This window comes from Megalobrama amblycephala, linkage group LG15, assembly GCF_018812025.1.
Source record: "Megalobrama amblycephala isolate DHTTF-2021 linkage group LG15, ASM1881202v1, whole genome shotgun sequence".
Taxonomy (NCBI): Eukaryota; Metazoa; Chordata; class Actinopteri; order Cypriniformes; family Xenocyprididae; genus Megalobrama; species Megalobrama amblycephala.
In genome coordinates, this window is record NC_063058.1 from 12,537,146 (window position 1) to 12,557,431 (window position 20,286).

Genomic DNA, 20,286 nt, shown 5'->3' on the forward strand with positions numbered 1-20,286 from the left:
TCTTATGTTGTTAAATTATTGTTTATTGCATTTTTTTTAGTATCATGTTTGTTACCATTATGGTATTTGTTTTGTGTTTGTGTGCATGTGAGCTTTCTATATAGTATTTTCCTCAGCTTGTGGAAAAGTTACTTGTGATGAATTTCATGTGGATTTCTCTTTATGTTATTACGGTGACGTCAGCATATTTTAAAAGTACAAAACAGATTTAAGTAGCAACATGGCCTCACTTCTGGATTTACCAGGTTTATTTTTTGTAAATTTTACAGTTTTAAACAGGCTATTCTATAAACATGTTTACATTTTTACTGTATTTTTTACTGAAATATTCTGGCAACCACAGCTGCAAGGTTTTTTTTCTTTCTTTCTTTAAAAATGAAAATTTTTACAGTGTATCTGTTAGATCTCATCTGATTAACATCCGTATCCCATTTAGCTACACTTAATGTCCATATACACTACCATTCATAAGTTAGGGATCAGTACATTTTTATTTTTTTTCCAGAAAGAACTGAATAGTTTTATTTAGTAAGCGTGCATTAAATTGATCAAAAATGCCATTATAGACATTTATAATGTAACAAAAGAATTATATTTAAAAAAAAACTTCTATTTATCAAAGAATCATAAAAAATAAAATATATCTAGGTTTCCACAAAAATATTAGCAGCATATTTAGTTGGTGTCCAAGCCTGGGCCAAGCTGGTCTGTTTGTTGATTTTAGAGGAGTTTTGAGTATTTGTCAGGTTGGAAGACCAGCTGGACAACCAGATACAGCAGATAAACACCAGCTTGGCCATGCTGGGAGACCAACTAAACCAGCTAAGACCAGCAAATCCCTGACCACAAGTATCAGCAATGACAACAGTAATGCTGGTCTTGTCAAAAACATCTAACTAGCTGTGCACCTGGAGTTCTTTGGTACTGTAAGACCCTGTTTACACCTGGTATTAAGATGCGTTTTGGTCGATTGGATCACAAGCGGATGACGCTAAATACAGGTGTAAACAGGATCTAAAATGTTTTGAGCTTGTCCACTTCACTTCCAGAGGTAGTCGAAAACGCATTTGACTGAATTGCTTTCGTAGTGTAAACGCTCAAGTGGTCGAATGCGTTCGAACAGTCACAAAAGACCGCCTACTGAACTAATGTGTAAACATTATGAGAAGCGCACAAGCCAGACAGGATTTAAACTGTCGACTGACGACCCAAATTTGGTTTGAAGACTAAAAATGTACCAAGCACAATGTTCTCTCACCATTCCTGATTTCTAACACACACTCACAGCGTTCAGCTGGTCTTGTGGCTGTCAGAGCAGAAACAAAAGCTGATGCTCTCCGTATGTTTTCCGCCGTCTCCTTTCACCTTCATATGTAAATTGTGCAAGCTTATTTCATCCATTAGATTGGAAGATCTGAAAAACCCATTCATTTACTCACATATAGACCCTCCCCTCGAAGAAATCAGGACAGAAGTGGACAATAGAGATGAATTAAAACACCAGGTGAAAATAGGAATGTGTTTCCCTCGTCCACTTGTGATCCGATCGAAAAAACGCATCTTATTACCAGGTTTAAACAGGGCCTAAGTCAGTAAAACAGCGTTGAGAACTTCAAGGTCACGTCTCCAGCCAGAGATACAAAATTTGGAAGTGCAGTTTTGGGTGGGTCGGTTGTTTTTTCTTTCTGTCAGAAATGCTTTCAAAAGCTCAGGAAGGGGAGTATGAACAAAATCACCTGTCATGTGCCTGGGGGTCATGGGGCACAAGAAACAAAAGGCATGTGAAATATTAGCAGCATATTTAGTTGGTGTCCAAGCCTGGGCCAAGCTGGTCTGTTTGTTGATTTTAGAGGAGTTTTGAGTATTTGTCAGGTTGGAAGACCAGCTGGACAACCAGATACAGCAGATAAACACCAGCTTGGCCATGCTGGGAGACCAACTAAACCAGCTAAGACCAGCAAATCCCTAACCAATGACAACAGTAATGCTTGTCTTGTCAAAAACATCTAACTAGCTGTGCACCTGGAGTTCTTTGGTACTGTAAGACCCTGTTTACACCTGGTATTAAGATGCGTTTTTGGTCGATTGGATCACAAGTGGATGACGCTAAATACAGGTGTAAACAGGATCTAAAATGTTTCGAGCTTGACCACCTCTGGAAGTGGTCGAAAACGCATTTGACTGAATTGCTTTCGTAGTGTAAACGCTCAAGTGGTCGAATGCATTCGAACAGTCACAAAAGACCGCCTACTGAACTAACATGTAAACATTATGAGAAGCGCACAAGCCAGACAGGATTTAAACTGTCGACTGAAGACCCAAATTTGGTTTGAAGACTAAAAATGTACCAAGCACAATGTTCTCTCACCATTCCTGATTTCTAACACACACTCACAGCGTTCAGCTGGTCTTGTGGCTGTCAGAGCAGAAACAAAAGCTGATGCTCTCCGTATGTTTTCCGCCGTCTCCTTTCACCTTCATATGTAAATTGTGCAAGCTTATTTCATCCATTAGATTGGAAGATCTGAAAAACCCATTCATTTACTCACATATAGACCCTCCCCTCGAAGAAATCAGGACAGAAGTGGACAATAGAGATGAATTAAAACACCAGGTGAAAATAGGAATGTGTTTCCCTCGTCCACTTGTGATCCGATCGAAAAAACGCATCTTATTACCAGGTTTAAACAGGGCCTAAGTCAGTAAAACAGCGTTGAGAACTTCAAGGTCACGTCTCCAGCCAGAGATACAAAATTTGGAAGTGCAGTTTTGGGTGGGTCGGTTGTTTTTTCTTTCTGTCAGAAATGCTTTCAAAAGCTCAGGAAGGGGAGTATGAACAAAATCACCTGTCATGTGCCTGGGGGTCACGGGGCACAAGAAACAAAAGGCATGTGAACTCATCTTTCAAAGGCCCCCCAGCTCTGTCTGACAGATATCCAAACACAGAGAACAATGACGCTTTCAAAACATTTCACTCTCATCCTTCATCACCATCAAAGAGCTACAGACAGTGCGGCAGACCCATATAAAGATGTTTTTGTTCCATTTCTTCGAAATTAGTCTTGTTAATTCATTGGTAGATCCAGATACCCAAATGTCATACACATTTCAAAACATATCCAACAGATGTTACTGAATTGTAGCCAGCACATCTTCAGAATGAATGAAGCTTTGTTAGGCTGTAGGTGGTAGAGAGAGAGAGAGACGATAATAAAAGCAGGTTTGTGCAAATGACAGTATTGGGTGGATTCCAGACAAGGAATCATTCCTGAGGGCAACAGGTCAGCAGGAATATCAGGACTGTTAAAGCAACTAGTAATGACGCCATGTCATTCAACAAGTACTTACATCCTCAACAACATACAAAAGAATGATTATATAATACATTGCACACAACTGTGTGCCCAAAAATGGTTTAGACATAAAAAAAAAAAAAAAAAAAAAAATCAAATCAAATGCCATTTATTTTAAAGAAATATATGCAAGCACTTTTAAAACAAAACACTTTACAATAAGAAGTTTGTTGGTTTTAAAATATACAACAGATATACGGTTTAAAACGACAGACACGGATAGCCAGGCTGTTGGATTCAAAAGTGCCTCCACATACTTTGCATACATGTATATATTTAAAGGTCCCATTTTTCATGTTTTTTTGAAGCTTTGATTGTGTTTATAGTGCGCAATATAACATGTGTTCATGTTTCGCGTGTAAAAAAACACAGTATTTTTCACATAATTTACTTATCTGTATACCGCTGTTTCCACTGTCATAAAAACGGGCTGATGACTTCCTTGTTCTATGAAGTCCCTCCTTCAGAAATACGTAACGAGTTCTGATTGTGCCAGCGGTTCCTGTGTTGTGATTCGACAGCAGCTTAGCGAACCTTGCCCGGAAAGGTCACGCCTCTTACCATAACGTGGAGATGCACGCGCTCAGTGTTATTGTAAACATGTCTTTAATTTTACCCTATCAATTTGAGCCGGAATCAGACCCGGTGATTGGACTGCGGGATGAAAATAACCGCGTTTCGACGACATGGCGACAAACACACTCTACAAACGCAACTCTTGTGTATTCCTGTGGGCGGAGGTTAGTCAAAAAACTGTTTAAGTGATGTCATTAAAGAAGGAAGTAGAGGGATGTAGTCCAAACTGGCCGTTCGATGTAGGCGACTTCTGTTTAAAATATCTCGCTTGGCATTGAACTTTGAGCTTTAAAATTTTACAGATTTTTTTTATACTCTAACAACAACATTACACACTAACTAAAGTTTGAAACATGGGATCACGAAGAAAGGGACCTTTAAGGTTTATCACTAATTCAAGAGCCCTTACCCATCATTGTTTACTGTACTCTCGGGTTGGTTGGTCCGTGTTGTCATCTCGTAGACTCGAGCACTTTTACTTATTTATATATAAAATCATCTTATTTACGTATTCATTACGTATTTACAGCAGAGTATTATTCAGAAAGCTGTAAAGAATTATGGTCTTCGCTCACAAGACTATTATCTTTAAAACATCCCGAAAGTTCACACAAATATGGGTAAATGGGCATTTGCTGCTCCATTTGATTGGAACCAGTTTCAAGACAAATTATGTTTAAAAGAGTTGGTATCACTAAATGTTTTTAAGGGTATTTTAAAGGATCTAGTTTCTGAGTCTTTTGATTGTAATTGTTTTTGAGTGATTTTGTGTATTTCTGTATATGTAAATTAATGTATTTGTTATATGTTCAACTAAATGTGCTGCCTGTCTTGGCCAGGACCCTCTTCTAAAAGAGATTTTAAATCTCAAGAGATTTATTTCCTGGTTAAGTAAAGGTTTAATAATAATAATAATAATAATAATAATAATAATAATAATTAAATAAATAAATAAATAAATCCTTTCATAAAATTTACAATTTGAATGAAAATCTCAGTACACACTAAAAAAAATGCTGGGTTAAAACAAAGTCCCTTTAAGACAAGTCATTTCACTCAGCAGCCATCTTTGAAACGCCTCTCGGGCATGCAAGTTCAGCCCCCATCCAAGCTTTTGATTAAATTTCATATTTGAAATCACCAATGAAATCTGTCTCATAAATTGTGTTTGTTAATGCCCGAATCATGACAAAAAAAAAACAGCATTTTTCAGGCTGGATCGAGCTAATGCGCATGCGCAGACCTAAGTATGGGTCTCTTCTGTCTCATTTCGGAGGTGTGCATCTGACTGTTTCTATAGGAACCGGAGCTTCTAATGACCGCTGCAGTGATGCGATGACTTTACCAATCGCCGATTGGCTCTCATTTAGAAGGTGGGACTTATTCCGCCATATTGCCTCTTGTGTCATTCAGTCTTTGGTTAAAAACAACCCAAGTTGGGTGAAAATGGACAAACCCAGCAATTGGGTTCATTTTAACCCAGCGAATGGGTTGTTTTAACCCAGTGGTTGGGTTAAATGTTTGTCCAACCTGCTGGGTAGTTTTATTTAACTCAACTATTGTTTAAAAATGACTGTATTGCTTGCTTAAAATGAACCCAAAGTATGATGGAAATTAACATGCATGTTTAATAAATGAACATTTATTAATAAGTTTCATGAATAATAACAATAAGCATTTATTAAATTGTTTATTAATAAAAGTTCACCTTTTGATTGATTATTATTGTTGCCTCTACACTCTAAAAAATGCTGGGTTAAAAACAACCCAAGTTGGGTTGAAAATGGACAAACCCAGCAATTGGGTTGTTTTAACCCAGCGGTAGGGTTAAATGTTTGCCCAACCTGCTGGGTAGTTTTATTTAACTCAACTATTGTTTAAAAATTACTGTATTGCTTAATTAAAATGAACCCAAAGTATGTTGGAAATGAACATTTATTAATGTTCAATGAATAATTATTAAACAATAAAACATTTATTAAATTGCTTATTAATACATTTATATTAATAATCTATTAAATTTATATTAATAAAATATTAAAGCTTATTAATAAACATTCACCTTTTGTCTATTATTGTTGCCTCTAATTGCATCTGGTTTTTAATTTCCCAACTATTTTGGGTTCATTTTAAGCTAGCCATATAGCAATTTTTAAACAATAGTTGGTTTAAATAAAACTACCCAGCAGGTTGGGCAAACATTTAACCCAACTGCTGGGTTAAAACAACCCAATCGCTGGGTTTGTCCATTTTCAACCCAACTTGGGTTGTTTTTAACCCAGCATTTTTTAGAGTGTAGTAATTATGTCTGATATTTTGGGTTCATTTTAAGCCAGCCATATAGTAATTTTAAGCAATAGTTGGGTTATATAAAAATGCCCAGCACTTTGGGCAAACATTTAACCCAACCGCTGGGTTTGTCCATTTTCAACCCAACTTGGGTTGTTTTTAACCCAACATTTGTATGACGGTCCTAACTCCAAGCCGAAACCTTCTCGCTCAAGTGGGGTGAGAGCAGATCATACAAACCGTACGAATGAGATCATATGAAATTGCAACAAGTCAAAATAGTTACAAATTGCTGAGAGACTGTGCTTGCAGTATTTGTTTTCAGATACCACTTGGTTTGATATTTTGAATCTAATGCAATGACAGTCATACATTTTGGAGGCAACAACCGGACCTTCTCTAAAAAAGATCATAAAAATACTAAACTACCATAATTTCTCATTCAAAGCTATACAACAAACACGAAAACTTTACAGAGAAGCACCACCGAGAAGCATTTCTTGGCAAAGTGTTTCCTGCGCAATTCCAAAAGCCAACAGTTGTGTTATAAAACATCTCTTAAATGGAACAGAACAGCTAAAATTGAGCTTATTTTTTTCTAACTCTTGCAAATCTAACATATTTTTACACCCCACAAGTTTGCATGAAACTTCAAAACATTGAAAAATGAAGCCCTATATGCCTACATGCCAATAAAAACAGATTACTCACCTATAATGCTATCTTTAGAAAGTGCAAGACTCGTCTGAGAGCGCGAGACAGTTAAAGCCACCTGATTTGGTACGTGAGAGTCCGTGTGAAGCGTTAGGAGGGGCCCGGAGACAAATCTGAAGTGGTGCCGCCATTCCGTTACCAGGGAGACTGATGCTCTTTCAAAGCGACCGACCAATGGGGAGGCACTGCGATTGTGTTGGGACAAAAGTCACATGACCAGTGTTTGAGCAGCACACAAAACATGAGTGGGGTTGGGGTGGGCAGGAGTTGTCGGGGCATTCGGGGGAGGAATGGACGCTTGAAAGAGTCACAAAAGAAATCAAACGGCAAGCAATCACACCATGGTGAGGCACCAACTTTATGCTTGTTTAGGGGCCATTCCTTCAGCCAAGCAAATCCAGTGACCTTTAACAAGCACTAAGAATCTGTGAAAACACATTCTTTTTCGATTGAATACAATAACTGTTAAACCAAACTTTGGCGAGGAGGCTGAAAACGCACCTCAGAATCATGAAGGTATAACAACGCTCCTTCAAACTATCAAACTAATTTTGTTCAATTGTGTTTCGAATGATGTTATTTCATGAGGTTCATCACGTTAAGTGCCCTACAAACATTGCTGCGACTCTGATGTAATCATGGAGCAATGTTACGGTCCATAAAACTCCAGTCAACAATAGTTCATCTCTGTGGTAGATTGCAAAAGGGATGTTTTTCTTTGATTGATCTTACTGTGACAGGAATGAAAATAACACAAAACGTGCAACCTTGAAGAATTCAAGCAGAACGGGATGGATAGATTCAGACTGGTAATATTGATTTATACCACAATTTACATAAGGAGGGCAAAGCTCAATTACTATTAAATCTGTTCATAAAGTAATTGTTCATCAAATATTTTGTGATTATTTACTCACATCACATCTTTATCTCACATCGTTCCAAACCTGTATGACCTTATTTCTTACATAGAAAACGAAAGGAGATATTTTGAAAAATGTTCACACTGCTCAGTTCCATGAAGTGAAGGTAGACAATGGCCATTTAAAGGGTTAGCTCACCCATAAATTTCTGTCATTTATTACTCACCCTCATGTCGTTCGTTAATCTTCAGAACACAAATTAAGATATTTTTGATGAAATCCGATAGCTCAGTGAGGCCTCCATAGGGAGCAATGAAATTTCCTCTCTCAAGATCCATTAATGTACTAAAAACATATTTAAATCAGTTCACGTGAGTACAGTGGTTCAATATTAATATTATAAAGCGATGACAATATTTTTGGTGCGCCAAAAAAACAAAATAACGACTTATATAGTGATGGCTGATTTCGGGTTGGGGGGGTCCACTAGAGAGTGCCCACGGACTTTGAAAGGTTTGCGCGCTCAACTGTGCACGAGATGGAGCGGGATATGGAAAATGAAGAAAGGCCTATAGCCGTGGCTTAAGACAACTTTTATTTTATTTTCACACACAGCACAAAGAAACAACTTTCTAATAAAGTGACCAAACTTCTTGTCAAGTAGACGAAACGGACAATGATTTTATCTTTTTTAAACAAATGAAAGGCAATGTTCATAAACATTCACAGCCACACTCAAAAAAATGATTCTAGCTGCTTGTTCAGTTTATTTAAATAAAATAAGCTGAACCAACACAAATCTTTAGTTTTTTACTTAATTGGCATTTGCACTCAATTGTATTATGTTAAATGAAATTAAATTTGCAAAATGTTAGGTTAACCTAAACCATTTGTGTTGGGATGACATGAATCATTTATGTTGCATTGATTGAAACTGGGCAGTGGATTTCTAGTTCCCAGCATGCTTTGCGTAGGGAAAGATCAGGACAGTAAATGTTGAACTTAAGTGCTGTTTAATGTGTTTTTAGTAAAGGGAAATACCTTTTAAAGTTTGATGTTCAGTTATATTTGACATTTAAAAGAGTTTGTTATGTCGATTTTTTTGAGGTTACCATTATGCTGAAGTGTAGACCTTGTGGTTAGGCTATGGGTGGCTGCATAAAATAAATCTATGTTGTTCTCAACAAGCTTTAACTGTGCTAAAGCCAGTGATGAGAAGTTCTTTACCTGATCATTACTTGCATGCTATAAATGTTACTTAGCATATGAAAAAGTGATATTTTAGTTTAGTTTTTATAGAAATATAAATAAATTAGTTGGAGGGCCAGCACATAATTTACACAGTCTACATATGGTCATCAGCTTTATCCCTCTCAATGGTCATGAAACATGTATGTCTGTGTACAACAGCTATTCACAACCTAAGCACAAGCGCACATCTTCACCATGATGGTAACAATTTTTTTTTTATATATATACGCTACAAACTCTTTTAAATGTTCAAAATAACTAAACATTAAACACTTAAACACTAACAGGTCTTTCCATTTCCTTAAAAGTGCAGAAAACTTGAGCAACACTGCACAAGGGCACCAGTCTGAATTGCAATAGCACTGGTTGGATCAACAAGAATGAATTATGTTCAGGAAACATTCACAGAATATGTCAAATGAAACTGGTGTGATCTCATTCAATTACCATGAATTTTACTCATCAGTACAATTAACCTATCTTAAGTTCAAATAAATCAGTTCAACTGTGTGGAAATAGGTGTCATAATTGAATTAAGTTAGACCAACAAGTTATTTTTTTGAGTGCACGATGTGCAGAACACTCTCAAAGATATAGAAGAAAATGAATAAAAACATTTTGGATCAATAAACCTTGAGATATATATACATATAAATAACTGCAGAAAGGCCACACTGCAGATAGATATGCATTTCATATGTCGGCAAATCAAATTAAATCGGCTAAATTGCCTGCACAACATCGATGCACCAAAAAACTAAAATTAAAATTGATTTAATAAAACAAAAATTAATAATTGTTTAATCAAACATTAATTTACAGAATTGAATTAGAACAGAATATACCGTTCTAATAATTAAAAATAGCATAATTAAAAAAATGAAATAGCCATAATCAACCCAGATAGCACATGTATGTCTGCAAGATGTCTGTTAAAGATCACTTCATCTTGAAAGCAACTGCTGTTTACAAACATCTGATAGATGTCTTTAAGATGTCAGTTTTACATACATTCTAAATTATAAACATCTTAAAGACATCTTCTAAACGTCTAATTGACATCTGACAGGAAACGTCCAATAGATGTATTGCAGATGAGCAAACAGTCTAAAAAATGTCTTCCAGAAGTAAACACACATCAAATAGACGTCTCCGAGATGTACGTGTGCTAACAGGGAAGTCACTGCAAAATGCCTAAAGTGCAGGGGAACATATATTCAAAACACAAGCCACAATAACCCAGAGTGATCAATAAATAAATTAAAATGAAAAAAACTATTAAAATAACAAACGTATAGCCTGAATTGTCAACTTTGTCTTTTTAACTGCAGAGACAACGCTAAACTGGAGTGACAGTCTTTTTAGCTAAACATTCGCAGCATCCAAAAATCAAATTAGAACCGGCTGAAATGTTTTGAAATCACTTGTACCCTACCTGATTGAGAGAGAAAAATCCAGTCTTTCACGCGATCTGCCTGTGTCCGTTTGAGTCTTTTCAAATAGCGCGCTAGTCAGCTCGTTAACGTTGACAGGCAGAAGCGCGTCGCAATGTTTGTCGTTGTTGAGCGGTAGGCAGGGACGTGCACAGGAATTTTGAGGGGCAGTTGCTCTGACCTAAAAAAAAAAAAAAAAGGGCACTCCCCTACCAACACTTTTTTGTAATGCCTCGTTTTTGTTTTTATTTCAGTTAACGACGATGTTTTTTCCCACCTAGTTTTCGTTTTTTCGTTCGTTTTCGTTAACGATTATAACCTTACTCACCTTTCCGACAACGTTAAGTCGTCTCACCCGACAACCGCGACAGTCTCCTTCTAGTGCCGCTCATGCAGGCTCAGCTCAGGTGCCGGTCGCGTGCAGCGCTGCAGCCACGTAAACAGAGTTTGCCCTTCCCCTACTGACTTTCACTTTCGGACGGGTGCCCGAATATGGAAGTGAATGAGGCTTTGCGATTTTTTTTTTTTTAAATCTAGGCCTACGTGAAATTCTGTATCCATTGTACGATTTTTTTATTTATTTTTTTCCACCTCGGAAGGGCAACGTGAGTCGAGAAGGGCATATGGGCAGTTGCCCGGGCAACCTGAGCAACCCCTCTGTGCACGTCCCTGGCGGTAGGACATGAGCTGTTGGCACAACTTGCATCATACTTTTTTTGGATCATCTTTTTATCACATTTTGGCATCACCATTTTAAAGTGCATCCAATTCTACACTTTACATTTTTTTTTATCCCAGACATTTAATCCCTGCCGCCAAGATGCTCCTCTGTGGTCACGGATCATGGAAGTAAAACTTAAATTTGTCACAAGGATGGATTTATTCACACACATTAAAAATATTTATTAAAAGTTTCTTTCTTTTCATATTAACATAATAGGCTGATATTAACCTAGAACCGGTACATCTATGTAAAAAGGGGGTGGAGGGGGTATAATACGCCATAAAGTGCGTATCATATGCACGCGAAAAACTGCGTACCATGCACGCCAAAACCCATTTTGGCATATACATTCCACGACATTGCACACTTCTATTGATACGCATTTTCGTGTGATCAGGCACGTAAAATCAGATATTGAGTGCACCCATATCACATTTCATAAAGGCAGGAACACACCAAGCCAACGGTCGGCCATCGGGCAGTTTTTGTTCGTCGGCCGACTAAGTTTTCTCAGTGTGTTCCGCAACGTCGGCTGAAGTTGGTCCTAGTTGGCTTTTTTTACGGCCGATTCGTAATGTTGAATCGCGGTCGGAGCTCGTCGGTCCATCTGATCATTCTGATTGGCTGTTCAGCTACTGCCACCTGCTGGTACGGAAAGGCATTTCACCTTGCGCAGGCGCAGAACGGACATGCTACTTGGCCGTCGGTTGTTTAGCGTTGGTTTGGTGTGTCAGGCCAACTTTGGACACAGACGCTGCCGACGTGAGCCAACCCCACAGTCTGCTTTCGTCGCCACTAGTTCGTCGGCGCCAACTTGTTGTGTTCTGGCCTGAACACCTCTGCAAAGATTTGACTGTGAGATTGGTAGTCAAATCAGGCTCCTCATATCGAAGAATCGAATCGTCGACTATTCAGGGTCACCCCTACACTGCTTCATTAAGCTTCGGAGCGTTATGAATCTTTTGTGTCGATTCAGTGATTCGGATCGCGTGTCAAACCGCCAAACTGCTGAAATCACGTGACTTTGGCGCTCCGAACCGGTGATTCGACACAAAAGATTCATAACGCTCTGAATTTTCGTTAAGCATGCCAGAGGTTCTGGGTTTTAATCTGCCCTCGTGTAGTTTTTTTTTTTCTTCCACATTAAAACCAAGATGTTAATCAGTGATTGTATATCAAGAGCAGGGAGGGACACGTTTATGTGCATTTTGTTTTGTGATTTCACAGGAACGAATAGAGAGTCTCCGCAACGGTGTTAAGCGATATATTAAAGCGCTCCTCTGTGAAGACTGAGCAGTGTGCATGAGTGTCAAGAGAACAGTTGCGGCATAACAGCGGCAGCAATGACTCGGCATGATTTCAAAAACAACACATCACAGTGCCAAATCGCATCTTATTTAAAGCTGCAGTCTGTGATTTTTCCTCTTTGTCGCCATCTCTGTTTGAAACCTGCAATTGCAGTCATATGCGGAACAGTTATCTGTACGTGCGTTGTGCCACGGCACAGCTCGTCAGCGCGGATGAATCTAATGTTTGCGGTCAGTCACCGCACCGGTGTGGATACTGTACTTCAGAATCACAGACTCTACGTTTTGAAAGTATGACCAATATAAGAATTTTCACTGGAAAATATCATCTGAACAAGGAAGTAACATGTCTGCCACTTTTGTTCTGACCAACTGAGGAAAAAGGCATCAGGCCTACAATAAATTGCGCTGCCAATGATGATTAAATCTAACGATCACTTAGCTCGGATCATGTCAAACCGTGCAAATTATTATAACTGTTATACTTTGTTCTCAAATCGTTAATGTTAACAACATCAGCATTACTAAGACTATGTGTATATTAGCGTTACCTGTAGATTTCAATTTCTGTATCCACTCCACAGTCCAAAGTCTTTTGCTTTTGACTACGGGTGAATCTCCAGTTGTCACTGATGATTGTCATTTGGACCTTTCTGGATTACAATCTGCCATCAAAATGATAAGTTTAATTATTTCAGCTGCTGTGAGAACAGGCTATAAATGATCCGCTACTGGCAGCGTCCTCACGTGATAAAACCGACTTGCCTGGACTCCTCCTTTCTGTTTACGGATGTGACGTAATGACGCACAGAGGAACTGCTGCATGCTCAAATTTCCCGTGGAAATCCACCAGGTCGCTCTTATTATAAAACATTACTACAAGCTTACCGTTGTGAATCAAGCTAAGATAATGAGATAGTTTTGAACGCTGGCTGGTTATGTACTTTTTGATCATTTTTCACCAAAAAAAGTTGCGGACTGCAGCTTTAACACAGCGGTAAGCGCGAGTGATTTACATGTTAAGTCAATGCAAAGACGCGAATTGACATCCTGCGGCGCGATTCACGCGAATTGACATCCAGCGGCGCGAATCGCGCAAGTTGAAAAATCTGAACTTTGGCAAATTTCCCCGCCGCATTAACCAATCATCGTCGCTATACATCTTCATACATTTATAGAAACAGAAATAAAAAGGATCGTGTTTGAAAGAAAGTGAGTGAGGAGGTCAGACAATCTGATAAGTTGTAAAAAAACGGTCTTTACTCAATTTGAGCTATATTATATATATATATATATTTTTTTAAGACTACAAGCCAACTAAAGACGACCAATTGAGCTTATTTGCTGTAATTTACAATTATTTCCCCACTGACAAGTTGTGTTAATTCAGAAGAAGTGTGCAGAAAGCAGTGGGAGAGTCTGGGACACATAAAGGAGTGGGAGAGCCCCTCTCAGGACGCGTATTCGCGTCTGTTGTGAAGGGATTTTCACGCGCGAATGAAGCGAGTAAACTCAAAATGTTCAAGCGTCCACCTACGCACGAATAGCGCGATTTATTCGCGCAAGTCGCGTCTGGTGTGAACGCAGCATTAGAGGTTGAACCACTCCAGTCACATGGACTATTTTTACGATGTCTTTAATACCTTTCTTGGCCTTGATGCTTGTTGCAATGACGTTGCTACCTATGTGTGGTTCAGAAAGCTCTTGGATTTAATCAAAAATATCTTAATTTGTGTTCCGAAGATGAACGAAGGTCTTACAGGATTGGAAAGACATGAGGGCGAGTAATTAATGACAGAAATTTCATTTTTTTTTTGCATTAAGTAACCCTTTAAAACCCTTTAAATAAATAAAAATGAATAATACTTTTTAAAAATGTATTTTAACAACTTAAATTTTGGCCTGTTCATCAAAACTTGATGTAAAACTTGATGTAAAACTTGCCTGTTTTTAAAAGTATTTTTCAAAGTAAAAGGTTTTTTTACAAATATGAATGATTAATTCGTAAATATAATTTGGTTTTAGGGGGTTGTACCACATGACAGTTTACAACTGACCTTGTCATAAAAAAAAAATAAAAAAAAATCAATTATCTGATATTTTATGAGACTTACTGACTTTGACACACAGTAGTAGTAATAATAATAATAATAATAATAATAATAATAATAATCCAAACTACTTAAAGGCTATTCACACAGAAAACATTATTATGTTTAAAAACAGGCAAGAAAATGGCTAACTGCACACTGAATTAAGTCCAGACTAAAAGGCTTCTCTAGCTTTTAATTCACATGCACTTTTGCACTATGCAGTTTATTTCATAAAAAAAAAAAAAAATGCTAGACTTTTTTAGTCTGGACTGAATTGAGTGTGAGGTTAGCAATTTTCTTGCTTGTTTGGAAAAACCCTTTTGGCTCTACGCACCTGAAGCAAAAGGGTTTTTTATCCATTTGGAGCACAACGATTCTTTTTATATGTTTAAAAACAGGGCAGTGGAATGAAAAAATGTGTGGGAATGCATTTTTTCAATCTTCTTTTAACTTAAACGCCACGTTTTTAGAAAGCCGTAAAATGCACGAGACACAGCAAAAGACGCAAACACAATGTTAAAACATCTGTCTGGTTCATTTTACATTTAGAAACAAAGTAAAAGCAGTGCAGTTGAATGCAAATTTGTGTCTGTCTGAGAATAATTTCATCCTTTTTTTTCTTAATTATGATATCAGTACAGTTGTCACCTTCACACTTTTTATTTTATACCCCAAAAAATATAGAATTGAATTTTAATTCAGAAATTGAAAACATGTTTTTCATAGAAGAGGTGTATTCGAGACACTGTATAAATGAATTGTATTTTATGTATTTTTGTGTAAATAAAAAAAGATAAAATAGTGTGAACTTCATGCAAAGTAAATTGAGTGAGTTTTGGGGTATTAGTTTCCTTTTTTAAAACTGGTAGAAATGCCAAAGACTAATTTCCTTTTAGAAAAGCTCTGTAACCCGAAACTGACTCGATAAGGCAATGATATCACTTCAAATGATTGTGCAATGCTGATTAATTTCTTTTGAACTGCCCTGTTTTGATCATGAGAATATGTACCGTAACCAAAAAAGCAATGCGGTAATCAAAGATTGTGTTTCAGGAACGTTAAGGAGTAATTCCCAACATATTTCTCTCATGAGAAACATAAAGTGGAGGCATAACTCAGGAGGCATAGTCAAGCATACGTGTGTGTGATGTGAAGCGGGTGCCCGTGAAGAAGTATGCGCTATCTCCAGATGGTACATAAGCTCTTTTTGTTCTCGATCCATCTAGCAGCTGGACAGATGAGTCACTGTGAAGAGCTTTTGCAGGAGGAGAGACAGACACTATTTGATTCCCATGTCCGCCAAAAACTAGCCCACTTCATCCAGAAAGAACATGGTAAATCACGTTTGGGGAGGAGGGTGTGTGAGAATTTCATGATGGAAATTGCAAAACACCACGTCATGAGTGAAGAAATAAAGATTACATAAAGTGCATTCACTAAAATTGTGGTCACATTAGCAAAATTTGCCATTTGTCAGCAAAAAAGGTCAATTCTCTATTGCCAATAGTTTAGCAATGTAGTAGTGCTGGACGGTATACCGGATTCAATTTCAAGTATGATATGTATGTTTCAAATACCACCATACCGAAAATACCACATGAGCCCCATGATTTTCGCGATTCAGAAAACTCGGACAGAATCTTTCTTTATAAAGCAGAATGTCTCAAAATTTGACCATTTTTGGATAAATAAACCAAATGTAGGGCTCTACAATGAATCAAATCACAATATGGACTAGTGTCTGAGAATATTAAAGCTTAAAAAGACTGGTGTTTAAAGCCTCTGCCGCCTCACTATATGAGGACATGAATGCATGAACTTCATCTACAGAATCACTTCCCGTTTAATTTGAGAAAAACTATCATCATATCAAACACACAGAAACTCAAAGGTCTTCAATGGCAACCTGTCAAAAAAAGTTCGGTTTAACTTGAAGAAATTCTGAATATATGAATTCAATATGATAAGAATATATGAATTCAATTAGAGATGCTTTTTGATTATTACAATTTATTTAAACCATTAAAACTGAATCCAGAAGACTCAGTGGTATTTCAAATCCACTGTTTGGAAGTCAGACAGGCCGAGATATCATGATATTTTTAGTGATATTTGTGAATTGTCTTTCTAAATGTTTCGTTAGCATGTTGCTAATGTTGTTAAATGTGGTTAAAGTTACCATTGTTTCTTACTGTATTCACGGAGACAAGAGCCGTCGCTATTTTCATTCTTAAACACTTGCAGTCTGTATAATTCATAAACACAACTTCATTCTTTATAAATCTCTCCAACAGTGTAGCATTAGCCGTTAGCCATGGAGCACAGCCTCAAACTCATTCAGAATCAAATGTAAACATCCAAATAAATACTATACTTACACGATTAGACGTGCTGCATGACGAACACTTTGTAAAGATCCATTTTGAGGGTTATATTAGCTGTGTGAACTTTGTTTATGCACTGTTTAAGGCAAGCCGAACGCCGTGGGCGGGGAGCATGAGCATTTAAAGGGGCCACGGCCTGAATCATCTCATATTTAATGATGCCCCAAAATAGGCAGTTAAAAAAATTAATAAAAAAAAAATCTATGAGGTATTTTGAGCTGAAACTTCAGACACATTCAGGGGACACCTTAGACTTATATTACATCTTTTAAAAAGACGTTCTACGGCACCTTTAAAAAATGTATTTAGATACCACTTATAGTACATTTGAACCCATAGTGTGCTACAAGTGGTAGCTAAATATATTTTTTAAATACAGAGATAGTATATTAAAAGCACATTTTAGTTCATATTTCATGCTGTCTCAAAATAGCACAGTTGAGTAGACTTAGATGTTCTTAAGATGATCTTAAGAAGTACTAAAGAAGAATTTTTAGTATATTAAGTACAAAATTAGTGCACGAAAATAGAGCACTTTAAGTACATTATAGAAGTGTACTTTTTTTTCACCTGGAGTGCTTAGCGTCATTGGTAGTGCATTCGCCTCGCATGCCCGCAGCGATCAGGCAGCGGTTTCAGACCGACTCGGAGCAGGGTGGTTAGGATTGGAGTGTGAGTTTTGGAGGCGGAGCAATGAAGAGATTTGTTTGGGTTGATTTCAAATATCAACAATGTCCAACAGCGTAGTTCAAATACCACTTACTGCACCTTTAAAACATAAAAGAGAATTTGGTAAAAATAAAATAGAATTCGAGGGGAAAAAAACATTTTTATAGAGCCCTAAACATGTCATTTTTGTTTGCCGTAGAACATCTTTTTAAATGATGTAATATAAGTCTAAGGTGTCCCCTGAATGTGTCTGTGAAGTTTCAGCTCAAAATACCCCATAGATTTTTTTTTATAAATTTTTTTAACTGCCTATTTTGGGGCATCATTAAATATGAGCCGATTTAGGCTGTGGCCCCTTTAAATGCTCACGCTCTCCGCTCACGGAGCTTGCGCTTGCCTTTAACAGTGCATAAACAAAGTTCACACAGCTAATATAACCCTCAAAATGGATCTTTACAAAGTGTTCGTCATGCAGCATGTCTAATCGCGCAAGGATGGTATTTATTTGAATGTTTACATTTGATTCTGAATGAGTTTGAGGCTGTGCTCCGTGGCTAAAGCTAACATTACACCCTGTTGGAGAGATTTATAAAGAATTAAGTTGTGTTTATGCATTATACAGACTGCAAGTGTTTAATAATGAAAATAGTGACGACTCTTGTCTCCGTGAATACAGTAATAAACGATGGTAACTTTAACCACATTTAACAGTACATTAGCAACATGCTAATGAAACATTTAGAAAGACAATTTACAAATATCACTAAAAATATCATGTTATCATGGATCATGTCAGTTATTATTGCTCCATCTGCCATTTTTCGCTGTTGTCCTTGCTTGCTTACCTAGTCTGATGATTCAGCTGTAAACATCCAGACGTTAATACTGGCTGCCCTTGTGTAATGCTTGAACATGGGCTGGCATATGCAAATATTGGGGGCGTACATATTAATGATCCCGACTGTTACGTAACAGTCGGTGTTATGTTGAGATTCGCCTGTTTTTCGGAGGACTTTTAAACAAATGAGATTTATATAAAAAGGAGGAAACAACAGTGTTTGAGACTCACTGTATGTCTTTTCCATGTACTGAACTCTTGTTATTTAACTATGCCGAGGTAAATTCAATTTTTAATTCTAGGGCACCTTTAACTTTTAATAGATTGTTGTTAAATTGTATACGTTTCATGACTTCAATTAATTAGACATGCTTTTTTATTACTAAAATTTAATTTAACCTTTAAAATGGAGTACAAAGAAATTCAAATGGAAAAAAATAGAGGAGTCCAGAAAAATTAAAATGGAAAAAAACATAATAAATATATGGAATTTGGGAAAAAATAAAACAGATTTCATAGCGCCCTAGAAGTCGCTCGTATTTGGGCAGGGGTGGGGTTGTTGTTTTTTTTGGTTTGGGGGGATTAATTCCTCCCACTCCCTCCTCTCTAAAGATGATTTCCAGAATACAGCTGCGAATTTGGGCTTGTTAGTGGTTGGCACTCATGAGACAAAACGTTTGACCGCTTGATCGTTATTTAGTGTGTGATGATCTAGAGATGATTTATCTGTCTGTCAATGCCACTGACTATCACTGCTCCATCAGTTTGAGTGAGTGCTGTGAGTGAGGTGTCAGAGGCAAGTAAGCACTCTTCCCATTCCGCCCGAAATGGTGATGGTATTCGTATCAGCGATGCTTGCATTTTATTGACTATGTTACTGTTACTGTGTATGTTACTATGTAACTTCTTCTCTTTTTTTTTTTTAACCAGTCTTAAAAAAAAAGATATTTTGACATCTGAAGTAAGTGGATTCAGCATTTGTATGCCATTACAAGTTGCTTTTGATGCAATAGTAAGAAATTAAAAAACATAGCCATCAAAGAACATATTTATTTGTAAATAAGATTATATTTGGAAAATAAGACCCCAGCCCCCAAAACCAGGGGTCTTGTATTTTGGGCTTGTTTTTTCAGACCAGGTCTCTTATTTCTCTAGCGAAACCTGGCAACACTGGCCTTGTCCCAAATGGAACCCTATGCCCTCGCAATCTTCCTCCGAGTCCGCACTTTTGTACTCACTGTCGATTTGACTGTTGGGTAGAAGTCTGCCGTGGAGCTCACTTCAGTGCAGGCTCAGCAAAAGCGTGCATCAAGGGTGCACATCGGCAGCAAAGGTGGTGCTCGCGAACACCCTTCTGAAACCTAAAATGAGAAATGGGACACCCTACGGTCTTGTGGACTTAACAGACACACACGGGGCAGCCATTGTAAGTCCACAAGACAGCAAGTGCACATGAAGTGTGCCATTTGGGAAGGGCCTCTCTGTGTGAATGATCGCAGAAACACTGCTTCAGGAAGCTTCAGAGCGTTATGAATCTGCGTGTCAAATCAGCGGTTCAGAACGCCAAAGTCACATGATTTCAGCAGTTTGGCGGTTTGACACCCGATCCGAATCATGATTCGACACAAAAGATTCATAACGCTCCAAAGCTTCATGAAGCAGTGTTTTGAAAGCGGCCATCACTATATAAGTCGTTATTAGGGCTGTCAAACGATTAATCGCATGCAAAATAAAAGTTTGAGTTTGCCTAATATATGTGGGTGTACTGTGTGTAATCATTATGTGTATATAT

General features: G+C 37.6%; 1 protein-coding gene across 2 annotated transcripts in view; it reads right to left on the reverse strand.

Annotated features, from left to right (window-relative positions):
• Positions 1-20,286, reverse strand: part of rassf7a (Ras association domain family member 7a) — a 71,326-nt gene that overhangs the window by 49,227 nt on the left and 1,813 nt on the right. The window contains exon 1 of one of the 2 annotated variants that reach the window (XM_048158430.1): positions 6,930-7,058. The exons of the other annotated variant lie outside the window; for it this stretch is intronic. The gene's annotated coding sequence lies outside the window, so the exon portion shown is untranslated. Of the gene's footprint in view, positions 1-6,929; positions 7,059-20,286 lie in introns of those variants that run through there. 2 annotated transcript variants of the gene reach the window in all.